Source organism: Mustelus asterias, chromosome 10 (assembly GCF_964213995.1).
Source record: "Mustelus asterias chromosome 10, sMusAst1.hap1.1, whole genome shotgun sequence".
Taxonomy (NCBI): Eukaryota; Metazoa; Chordata; class Chondrichthyes; order Carcharhiniformes; family Triakidae; genus Mustelus; species Mustelus asterias.
The window spans coordinates 115,690,981-115,702,585 of NC_135810.1; the positions used below are offsets into that span (position 1 = coordinate 115,690,981).

General features: G+C 45.3%; 1 pseudogene; it reads right to left on the bottom strand.

Annotated features, from left to right (window-relative positions):
• Positions 1 to 8,427: 8,427 nt before the first annotated feature.
• On the bottom strand, positions 8,428 to 8,577 carry LOC144500153 (U1 spliceosomal RNA; annotated as a pseudogene).
• Positions 8,578 to 11,605: the final 3,028 nt, after the last annotated feature.

Below are 11,605 nucleotides of genomic sequence, written 5' to 3' on the forward strand. Positions count from 1 at the left end.
CATTGCATTGGGGCTGAACTCACATGTAGGCCAGACTAGGTAAAAATGGCAGATTTCCTTCCCTAAAGGGCATCAGTGAACCAGATGGGCTTTTACAACAATCATGATAGTCTCACAGTCTTCATTATTAAGATAAGCGTTCAATTCCAGATTTATTCAATTGACAATTGAATTAAAGTTCCACCAATAGTCATGGAAGGACTTGGATCCAGGTCTCATTACTCTGGGTCTCGAGATGACTAGTGCAAGGACATAAACACTCTGGCAGCATCTCCCATATTATAATGGCTGACTGAAATCTTGGAGTTGGTTTAAGGAGTGTCTTAAAGGCGGGGAGAGAGAAATAGGAAGGTTTAGGGAAGGAGTTCTGTAGAAGCTCCAACCATTTCCCACCTAAAATGGCAATTGGTGGCCCTATTTACATCTTAGGACTCTGATTTCCATTTTAAAATGTATTTGCTGTCTGAAAATGGCAGGTACTTTGGGCAGTGGGCAAGGAAATAAGCTATTGCTAAATGAACAGCTGATGTGCTTGTGTCCAAGGTGAATTGTACCCCTTAAATCACTGCCATCTTGGTAATTAAAAGTTAATTTGAAAAATTTCCATTAAATGTTTACTCTCGCCGGACGATGTATTTCCCATGTCCATATCTCCTTCTGAACAGTTAACATCAACATTCAGCAAAGGTTCAGCATGGTCACATTTGAGAATTTGAGCATAAATGGATCCTGTTTTAAAACATGCCGAAACACGTACATGTAGCACAAAGATGTAACATGTTGATGTCAAATTTTTAAATTTATTCTTTATGTTTATTCATTCGTGGGTCATGGGTGTCGCTGGTTGGCCAGCATTTATTGCCCATCCCTACTTGCCCTTGTTCAGAGGGCAGTTAAGAGTCAACCACATTGCTGTGGGTCTGTAGCACAGACCACATAAGGACGGCAGATTTCCTTCCCTAAAGGACATTAGTGAATCAGACGGGTTTTTCTGACAATCGACAACTGTTTCATGGTTATCAGTAGATTCTTGATTCCCGATTTTAAAAAAAATTGAATTCAAATAACACCGTTTGCCATGGCAGGATTTGAACCTAGTTCTCTAGAATATTCACTGAGTTCTGGATTAATAGTCCAGTGATAATACCACTCAGCCATCGCCTCCCCGTTTAACCCTTGATTATTTTAATGATGGTGTCACCTATTTAATTTACAAATGGGTTTGTGCCACTTTGCCCAAATAGCGAAGAGAGTAACATGATATGGCTGTGTTAAAACATTCGGTAAAACTTCCCGGCCATAGCAGGTAGAAGTCTACAGGATTCATGGGAGGATTGCCAAGTACACATCTTTGTGTGTTTTCCGTTGAATGCCAATGGGGTGAAGTGAGGGGGTTGTGAAGATCGGCTTGTTTATATACAGTGAGCTGATTCACATTTTCAAAACTGGGACATTGAGGTTTGGGAGTAACCACATTCAGCTTCAAATATCTTAACAAATTCTTTTCATTTCTCAGTTTTACTTCTTCCAGTTGTACAAACAGAAAATGGATCTGGATATAGACACACAAGTCCCAGTCTCAAGTTTAGATAGCATGCTTATGTAAACATTCAAAATACACCGTAATGGATGGTGTATTATTAATGTGACTCAGGAACATAACATGACATGAGATTCGAAAAGGCCATTGATCTCAAAATATCTGCTTCCTCACTGTTGTGGTAAAGTAAGAAGTCTCACAACACCAGGTTAAAGTCCAACAGGTTTATTTGGAACCACAAGCTTTTGGAGTGCTGCTCCTTCATCAGGTGGCAACGCCGGCATCTCCACATCATGTTGTGGGTAAAGAAGTTGTTATATTGCTAGACTGGTCTAATGATAACCCCAGTAAATGATCATAGAATACCTACAGTGCAGGACGCCACTCTGCCCATCGAGTCTGCGCTGATAACAATCTTACCCAGGCCCTATCTCTGTAACCCCGCATATTTACCATACTAATCCCCCTGACATTCCGCTAACACTAAAGAGCAATTTAGCATGGCCAATCAACCTAACCCGCACATTTGTTTCGGACTGTGCGAGGAAACTGGAGCACCTGGAGGAAACCCACGGAGAATGTGCAAACTCCCCTCAGACAGTCACAGAAGCCGAGGATTGAACCGGGGTCTCTGGCGCTATGAGGCAGCAGTGCTATGGGGCGGCACGGTGGCACATTGGTTAGCACTGCTGCCTCACAGCACCAGGGACCCAGGTTCGAATCCCGGCTTGGGTCACTGTCTGTGTGGAGTTTGCACGTTCTCCCCGTGTCTGTGTGGGTTTCCTCCAGGTACTCTGGTTTCCTACCACATTCTGAAAGACGTGCTGGTTAGGTGCATTGACCCGAACAGACGCCGGGATGTGGCGACCAGGGGACTTTCACAGTAACTTCATTGCGGTGTTAATGTAAGCCTTACTTGTGACTAATAAATAAAGTTTAACTTTAACTAAACATTGAGTCATTGTGTCGCCCCCATGATATGAATTTGAATCCCACCGTGGTTTGGAATATCTATAGTTTCTGTCAGAATTAAGCCAATTCAGAAATATGCTTCAGGAATGGAAACCTACCATCCCCACCTGGCTTATGTGTGAGTTTGATCCGCCAACCCCGCAGCTGTGTGATTAACTTTTAAATGTTCTTGAAATGGCCTAGCAAGCCATTCAATTGCCGCCATCTTCACTGGTCAACGAATGGTGTATAATAGATAACAGCTTCACCAGTCTTGTCAATGTTGGGAGAATTAATTGTTTTTAAAATAGGCACAATGGGCGTGATCGCACCGGTCTTTCATGCCCCGCTGCTATCGCACGCGAGAATGGAGAATTTGGCGTTCAGCCAAATCTCCATTCATGTGAAAATGGGAGAGTTCCTGATCCATTTTGTGGGTGAGTTTTCATTTCCAATCTTATGGACTTAGACATTGAAAATATGCCCCAGACCATTTCTAACTGCTGCAGCCAATGAGCTGGACTTAATTCGCCAGCCAGCTTGCAGAGGAAGCTATTGTGCATGTGCAGACCTCTAATTCTGCACATGCGCAATTCCAACAGCAGGGTTTTGACAGACAGAGAGAAAGCTGTCAGGCCCCTACTGCTGCAGGCAGCCTGAACAAATTCCACCCCTCTGCAATTGCAGGGGTCCGTGGCTGATTGTGAGCCCCTCAGCACCCGGAAATGCAGCTCGCCATGTCCCAGACCGATCACGCCCCCTCCCCTTTCCTCCCTAATCCAATCGCCTGCAGACTGGCACCGGGCCCCCCCCTCCCCTGACCTGATCACAGGCAGAATGCACAGCGGACAGCCCACCCTCCCCGATTGGGCTACCCCTTCAGGCCCCACCCCTAAAAGCCCCTTCCCTTATAAGTCCCGCCCCTATAGGCCCCACCCCCATAGACTCTGCTCTCTGGCACTGCCGGGTGGACATTGCTAAGTTGCCACACTGGCAGCATCCATGGGGCACCCCTCCTTGCCCTCGGCCTCCCCTGGGCGGGAGGGGGGGGGGCCTTAATGGCCTCTGGTTCTACAGGTGAGGGCAACACAACTGTTCCCCATTCATGGAAAGCAGGTGTTTCCCTTGCCAGACAGAACCTCTCCTGGCGAGGCCCAAAGCATGTGAGCCCAGACGATTAAGCGCAGGGCTTGCTATTAACATGGAAATGAAGATTAGAATTCATTGCCATAATTTATTCAGCCTCTCACCCATTTCCAGCGAGAGGCTGAGCACTCCAGAAATCCGGCTCTCGTAAGATCCCGGGAGTCGAGAAATCAGGCGTGAACCTGATTCCTTGGCTCTTGCGCGATTTTACCGCCCATCGATGGCCGGGGCGAACCGGTAAATTTCCACCTATAGGGCAGGATTTTCCATGATCTTCTGCCCACCGCTGTCAACGGGGTTTCCTGTTCTATGCACCCTCCACCCTGCCCCCCCCCCGCCTGCTGCCAGGAAACCCACGGCAGGCGTTCGCCACTGGTGGGACCGGAAGATCCCGCCAGCGAGAATGGCCAGAAAATTTGGTGTGGAGATGTCGGCGTTGGACTGGGGTAAACACAGTAAGAGTTTTAACAACACCAGGTAAAGTCCAACAGGTTTATTTGGTAGCAAATACCATTAGCTTTCGGAGCGAAGACTGGAGAGTGGGTGAGAAGATAATAGATGGAATACAGTGTGATGAAGTGCAAAGTTATCCACTTTGGGAGGAAATATAGGAAAATAAGAAGATTTGATGAAGGGTGAGAGGCTGGGAACTATTAGCATTCAGGGGACAAGGGTGTTGATTTTGATTTGATTTAATATTGTCACATGTATTAGTATACAGTGAAAAGTATTGTTTCTTGCGCGCTGTACAGACAAAGCATACCGTTCATTGTGTCCGGTGTACACAAATTGCAGAAAATTAAAATGCAGGAACAGCAGGCAATTAGGAAGGGATTGCAGTATAGTGGTAAAGAATTCTTAATATTGCTCAATGCCACACTTAGCCAAAGAGAGTGCAGTTCCTTTCTAAGTGAGTGAATATTCATAGCCATAATAGCTATCCTTGGGCATTTGCTTCATTACTCTGTGAAGAAAGATGCTTCTCAAGCCTTTAATTTCACTTGTGGCTTGTTCATTTTAAACCCGTAATTCTATGCTCACGTTCTCAATCAAAAAGCTTGTTTCTAGAAATATCATCAATACATCGCAGAATTTTAAAAGGAAAGCTTTTAAACAACATGATTCAAATGCAGAATAGTTTATTTACATATATTTTAGACACTGAATCAATGACCTTCCCTCCATCATAAGATCAGAAGTGGGGATGTTCACTGACGATTGCACAATGTTCAGCACCATTCACTCTCCTCAGGTACTGAAGCAGCCCATGGCCATATGCAGCAAGACCTGATGTACAGTCAGGTTGGGGCTGATAAGAGGTAAGTGACATTTGATGTTTGCTGACAAAAATGTCAGGCAATGACCATCTCCAACAAGAGAGAATGGAACCGTCGCCCCTTGACATTCAATGACATTCACCATCACTGAATCACCTCACTATCAACATCCTGGAGATTACCATTGGCCCGAAACTGAACTGGACCACCCATATAAATACCGTGGCTACAAGAGCGGGTCAGAAGCTGGGAATTCTGTGGCAATTAACTCATCTCCTGATTCTCCAAAGCCTGCCGACTACCTACAAGCCACAAAGCACCACCGCTTTCTCAAGGGCAGTTGGGGAGGGGCAAGTGGGATGCCCTTATCCCAATAAATATTTTTTAAAGAAGTAAGTCAGATTAAAAATATTCTGCACTGAATGATGGGAGATTTGTTACATTTGCTGCCTGACTGGAGCAGCAAAGGCACAGATTTAACTGGAGGGCCAGTGCAGACACAATGGACTGAATGGCCTCCTTTTATAGCATACCAATTCCGTGAATTTGTGATTCTTTGAAGATGGGAATTGAGGAGATACTAAACAAAGTTGCCAAAAGAAATATTACACCCATAGATGTTCAACAAAACCAGGGATAAAGAAAGACGTCCCAAAGTGCTGTATATCCAACGAGGTTACGCATGTCAAGTGTAGGTACTATCACAAAAATCACAATTTGCGCACAGCAAACTTACAGACAAGTTATCAGCCACAATGGGCCACTCAACCCCTTGAGCCTGCTCCACCATTCAAGAAGATCATGGCTGATCTGATTGTGGCCTCAACTACAAATTCCCCCAACTCCTGGTGAGCTTTAACTCCCTTGTTGGACAAGAATCTATCTACCTCTTCGCTAAAAATATTCAATGATCCAGCCTCCATCGCCTTCTGCGGAAAAGATTTCCAAAGATTCATGACCTTCTGAGAGGAAAAAATTCTTCTCATCTCCGTCTTAAATGGGAGACCCCTAGTTTTAGCTATCATACAAACAATAACGTGACGATGACCAGATACTCGGTTTTAGTGATGTTTGTTTTGGGGTAAATATCGGCCAGATCATTAGGAAGAAATGGTGGACAGGTTTTGGGAAGTCAGAAAGTGAGCTACTCACCATATAATACCCAGCCTTCCATCTCCTTTCGTACCCATCGTTCCTCTGGGTGGAATCTTCCTGTTTATCCAAATGGTCTGGAGGCAGGACTGAGAGCTAAATGAGACAATAGTATGTTGGGTCACTTTGCCGCTAAGAGCACACTTGCGAGTGATTTTGGCAGAGGCAAGGTCAAACTGGGCACTAGCTACCCACCCGGCAGCCAATGAGGACAATTGGGGAAGCTTCCGGAATCTTTCTGACATTGAACAGGATCATCACTGTGTCCAAAACCCACCAGGTGTTGAGAGGCATCCTCCTAATGGCAGGTAAGGAGACCATTGACGTTTTCAATATTGCTGCCATCATGGAGCTGCGAGGTTCAGGGAACCACAACTGCAGCCACAAACCATTATGTGGAAGGGCCTCCCTCATGCTTGCTTATCTGCATCAGCAATACCCACAATCCCTGGTGGGTGATAGTAATTCCATGGAATGTCAGGGGCTGATGGTTAAACTTTCTTGTTGGAGATGGTCATTGCTTGGCATAGTGTGGCACAAGTGTCAGTTATCAGCCCAATCCTGAATGTTGTCCCAATCTTGCTGTTCTACCATTACATTGCACAAGTCAGGAGTGTGATGGAATACTCTCAACTTACAAAGAACAAAGAAAATTACAGCACAGGAACAGGCCCTTCAGCCCTCCAAGCCTGCACCGACAATGCTGCCCATCTGAACGAAAACCCCCTCCCCTTCTGGGGACCATATCCCTCTATTTGCATTCTATTCATGTTTAGGGCTCCCCTACCCTGGAGAAAAGACCTTGGTTATTCACCTGATCTATGCCCCTCATGATTTTATAAACCTCTATAACGTCACCCATCATTCTCCCATCCTGCAGGGAAAATAGTCCCAGACTCTCCTTATAATTCAAACCTTCCTTATTAAACGTCCGACAATCGCAAGTTGCTGAAAACAAATAAACGTGTGTAAGCCCCAGCACAGAGATCTGTGAAAAATTAGATTTGGGGGTGGATAAGTTCACTTAGCAAAGGAGCAGAGAGATTCAGAATTTGTTTTGTCATGTCTTGCCTGGAAACATAATGACAAAGACAAGTGTGCAGCATTTTGCACCCTGATGTGTGTCACCAGTGCACTTGCAATGTTTTAATAAGGATGGTAACATCCTTATAAATCTTTTTTGCACCCTTTCCAGTTAATAACATCCTTCCTATACCAGGGCGACCAGAATTGTACGCAGTACTCCAAACATGGCCTTATCAATGTCTTGTACATTTGGAACATAACATAACATAACATGGGCAGCACGGTGGCACAGTGGCTAGCACTGCGACCTCACAGCGGCAGGGATTTGGGCCCAACCCCAGCCTCAGGCGACCGTCTGCGTAGAGCATGCATGCCCTCCCCGCACCTGCACACCTCCTCCCTCCCCCGCCCCGAGCGCTCCGGTCCCCCCCCAACACTCCAAAAGATGTGCGGGCTACCTCGATGATTGCAGCTCGAAGAACTGTCCAGAAGCTCACTGTCCAAGACAAACCAACCCATTTTGACAAAGGGTCATCTGGACTTGAGACGTCAGCTCTTTTCTCTCCTTACAGATGCTGCCACACCTGCTGAGATTTTCAAGCATTTTCTCTTTTGGTTAAAACAACCTACTTGATTGGTATCCCACCACCATCTTAAACATCCACTCCCTCCATTAGCAGCAGCTTATTGTTACAATGTGCACCATCCACAAGATCCACGCACCAAGGATCATTTGACCGCTTCTTACAAATATGCCTACCAACCACCTAGAAAAACAAGGGCAGCAAGGGATGGGAACACCACCACCTGCAAGTTCTCCTCCAAGCCACTCACCATCCTGACTTGCAAATACACCACTGTTACTTCATCATTACCGAGTCAAACTTCTAGAATCCTGTCCAAAACAGCATGACATTGTGAAAGTGACATCAGTGTGGATGATATAGCGGGTACATCGAGGTGGCTCGTCTTTCAACACAGCTAGGAAATGTCCTATAGGCTGGGAATAAGTAAAAATTGTGCAGTTAAGTTTCAGGGTTAGTGTCACAAGTCGGCTTACATTAACACTGCAATGAAGTTACTGTGACAATCCCCTAGTCGCCATACTCCAGTGCCTGTTCAGGTACACTGAGGGAGAATTTAGCATGGCCAATGCACCTAACCAGCTCATCTTTCAGTCTTTGGGAAGAAACTGGAGGACCCGGAGGAAACCCGCGCAGGCACGGGGAGAACGTGCAGACTCCGCACAGATAGTGACCCAAGCCGGGAATCGAACCCGGGTCCCTGGCGCTGTGAGGCAGCAGTGCTAACCACTGTACCACCGTCCCGCCCATGCAAAAGCAGTCTCCCACTGCCATAAATTTTGCAGTCGAGTACCCGGCATTGGGGACATTGCAGGCGTCAGCACACCCGAAATGCAATGGACTAGCCTTGTCCTGGGCGAACTACCTGCTTCACCAAGGTTTCACCCTGCCAGGTAAGTACTGAACTACATTGAAACTTCTGACAATCGCAAGTTGCTGAAAAATAAAAGTGTGCAAGCCCCACCACAGAGAATTCTGAAAAATTAGATTTGGGGATGAATAAGTTCACTTAGCAAAGGAGCAGAGATTCAGAATTTGTTTTGTCATATCTTGCCTGGAAACATAATGACAAAGACAAGTGTGTAGCATCTTGCACCCTGATGTGTGTCACCAGTGTACTTGCAATGTTTTAATAAGGCACCACCCAGGACCTGCCCTTTTATTCCCAGACAATGACTAATCCCCTTCAGCCATCCAATGTTGCCTTTCCCTTATGATTTTTAGTAAACACCGGTTTCTTTTCATTTTTGCATAATTATAGCCTATTTTATTGCTTCAGGCTCCACGTGTCAATGGCAAATGAGCTGTGGCTGCAAATGTGCCACTGGTAGCTAGGCAACTGACTGGGAAGGGAATGCAGTGAACATGATGGGTAACTTGGCAAAGCGTTCAGGAGACCAACCTGATGATTTTCTTCCCCTAGAATTACAGGTACCTCAGAATTAGTTAGAATCTACAATAGCTTGGTATGGCTCCTGCTCTGCTCAAGACCGCAAGAAAATACAAAAGGTCGTGAATGTAGCCCAATCCATCACGCAAACCAGCTTCCCATCCATTGACTCTGTCTACACTTCCCACTGTCTCAGCAAAGCAGCCAGCATAATTAAGGACTCCACGCTCACCGGACATTCTCTCTTCCACCTTCTTCCGTTGGGAAAAAGATACAGAAGTCCGAGGTCACGTACCAACCGACTCAAGAACAGCTTCTTCCCTGCTGCTGTCAGACTTTTGAATGGACTTACCTTGCATTAAGTTGATCTTTCTCTTCACACCAGTTATGACTGTAACACTACATTCTGCATTCTCTCGTTTCCTTCTCTATGAACGGTATACTTTGTCTGTATAGCGCACAAGAAACAATACTTTTCACTGTATATTAATACATGTGTGACAATAATAAATCAAATCAACATGTAAACAGGCCAGTCAGCCCAGCTAGATGATGAAATAAAAATATATTTTTTATTCATTCATGGGATGTGGGTGTCGCTGGCTGGGCCAGCATTTATTGCCCATTCCTGAGGGCATTTAAAAATCAGCCACATTGCTGTGGCTCTGGAGTCACATGTAGGCCAGACCAGGCAAGGATGGCAGATTTCCTTCCCTAAAGGACATTAGTGAACCAGATGGGTTTTTATGACAATCGACAATGGTTTCATCAGTAGACTTTTAAGTCCAGATTTTTATTGAATTCAAATTTCACCATCTGACATGGTGGGATTTGAACCCAGATCCCCAGAGCATTACCCTGGGACCCTGGAATTCTAGTCCAGTGAAAATATCATGAAGCCACCACCTCACCAGCTTGATGTTTCTAGGTGACCAGATCACCAACAACCTGTCCTGGTTCCTCCACGCTGATGCCTTACAAGCCTCTACTTTCTCAGGAGGCTAAGAAAACTCGGCATGTCTGCTACGACTCTCACCAATTTTACTGATGCACCATGGAAAGCATCCTTTCCGAATGTATCCCAGCTTAGTATGGCTCTTGCTCTGACTATGACCGCAAGAAACTACAAAGGATTGTGAATGTGGCCCAGTCCATATAGCAAACCAGCCTCTCATCCATTGACTCCATCTACACTTCCCGCCTCCTTGGAAAAGCAGCCAGTACAATCAAAGACCCCATGCACCCCGGACATACTCTCTTCCACCTTCTTTCGTCAGTAAATATACAAAAGTCCGAGGTCATGTCACTTAAAGTTAAAGTTTAAAGTTTATTTACTAGTGTCACAAGTAGGCTTACATTAACACTGCAGTGAAGTTACTGTGAAAATCCTCTAGTTGCCACACCCTGGCACCTGTACGGGTACACTGAGGGAGAGAATTTAAAATGACCAATGCACCTAGTCAACACATCTTTTGGACTGTGGGAGGAAACTGGAGCACCCGGAGGAAACCCATGCAGACATGGGAAGAACATGCAAACTCCACACAGGGAATGACTCAAGTGGGGAATCAAACCTGGGTCCCTGGCGCTGTGCTAACCATTGTGCCACCATGCCGCCCAAAATGTACCAAACGACTCAAGAATAGATTCTTCCCTGTTGCCATCAGAGTTTTGAAAGGATCTATATTATATGAAGTTGATCTTTCTCTACACCTGAGCTATGACTGTAACACTACATTCTGCACCCTCTCCTTTCCTTCTCCCCGATGTACTCTATGAATGGTATGTTTTGTCTGTATAGTGCAAGAAACAATACTTTTTACTGTATACCAATACACGTGACAATAATAAATCAAATCAAATCAAAATGCTGGTGATTACGCTCAGCGTGAAAGGTTAGCCTTTCTTCCTCCTCCATTTCACCTTATCACCATAGTTCCATTCCATTTTATTCTCCTGTACTTACCTAGATTCCTTTTAAATGCATCCGTGATCTTCACTTCAACTATTATATGTGGTAACTGTAATAAGTCTGCGGAGGCAGAAGTCCCTTCACCAAAATCCCTTTATTTACAAACTCTAACAGCAGCGCACAGAGTGCTAGCAGTTAGCAGTCTACATCCGGGGTGTCAGAGGAACTGACACGCTCGATTAAGTACAAGGCAAAGACTCCCTGATTGGCCCATCAATTGGATCCTGAATCAGGGACATCTTTTTGTGTCCAACCAAATAAACAAAATCAAATTAACTTCGGGACAACTCAAACAGGGGCAGCTCCCTAAAAGGAGGGAACCGCCCGAAACAAAAGACAAAGCGGAAAGGAAACTTAAAACATCAAATTAAAATGTGATCAAGGCGGTCAATAATACACCCCAGTCCCTGCAGTGCCCAGCAGGTACGGAAGGGGATCCTTAATCAGGGAGTTCATACTCCAATAGGCCGACCTCAATGGCCTGATTGAAGTCATTGCAGTAACAAGTTGCACTTTCTAACCTCTCTCCACATAGAGAGGTTCCTCATGAATTCTTTATTGGATTTA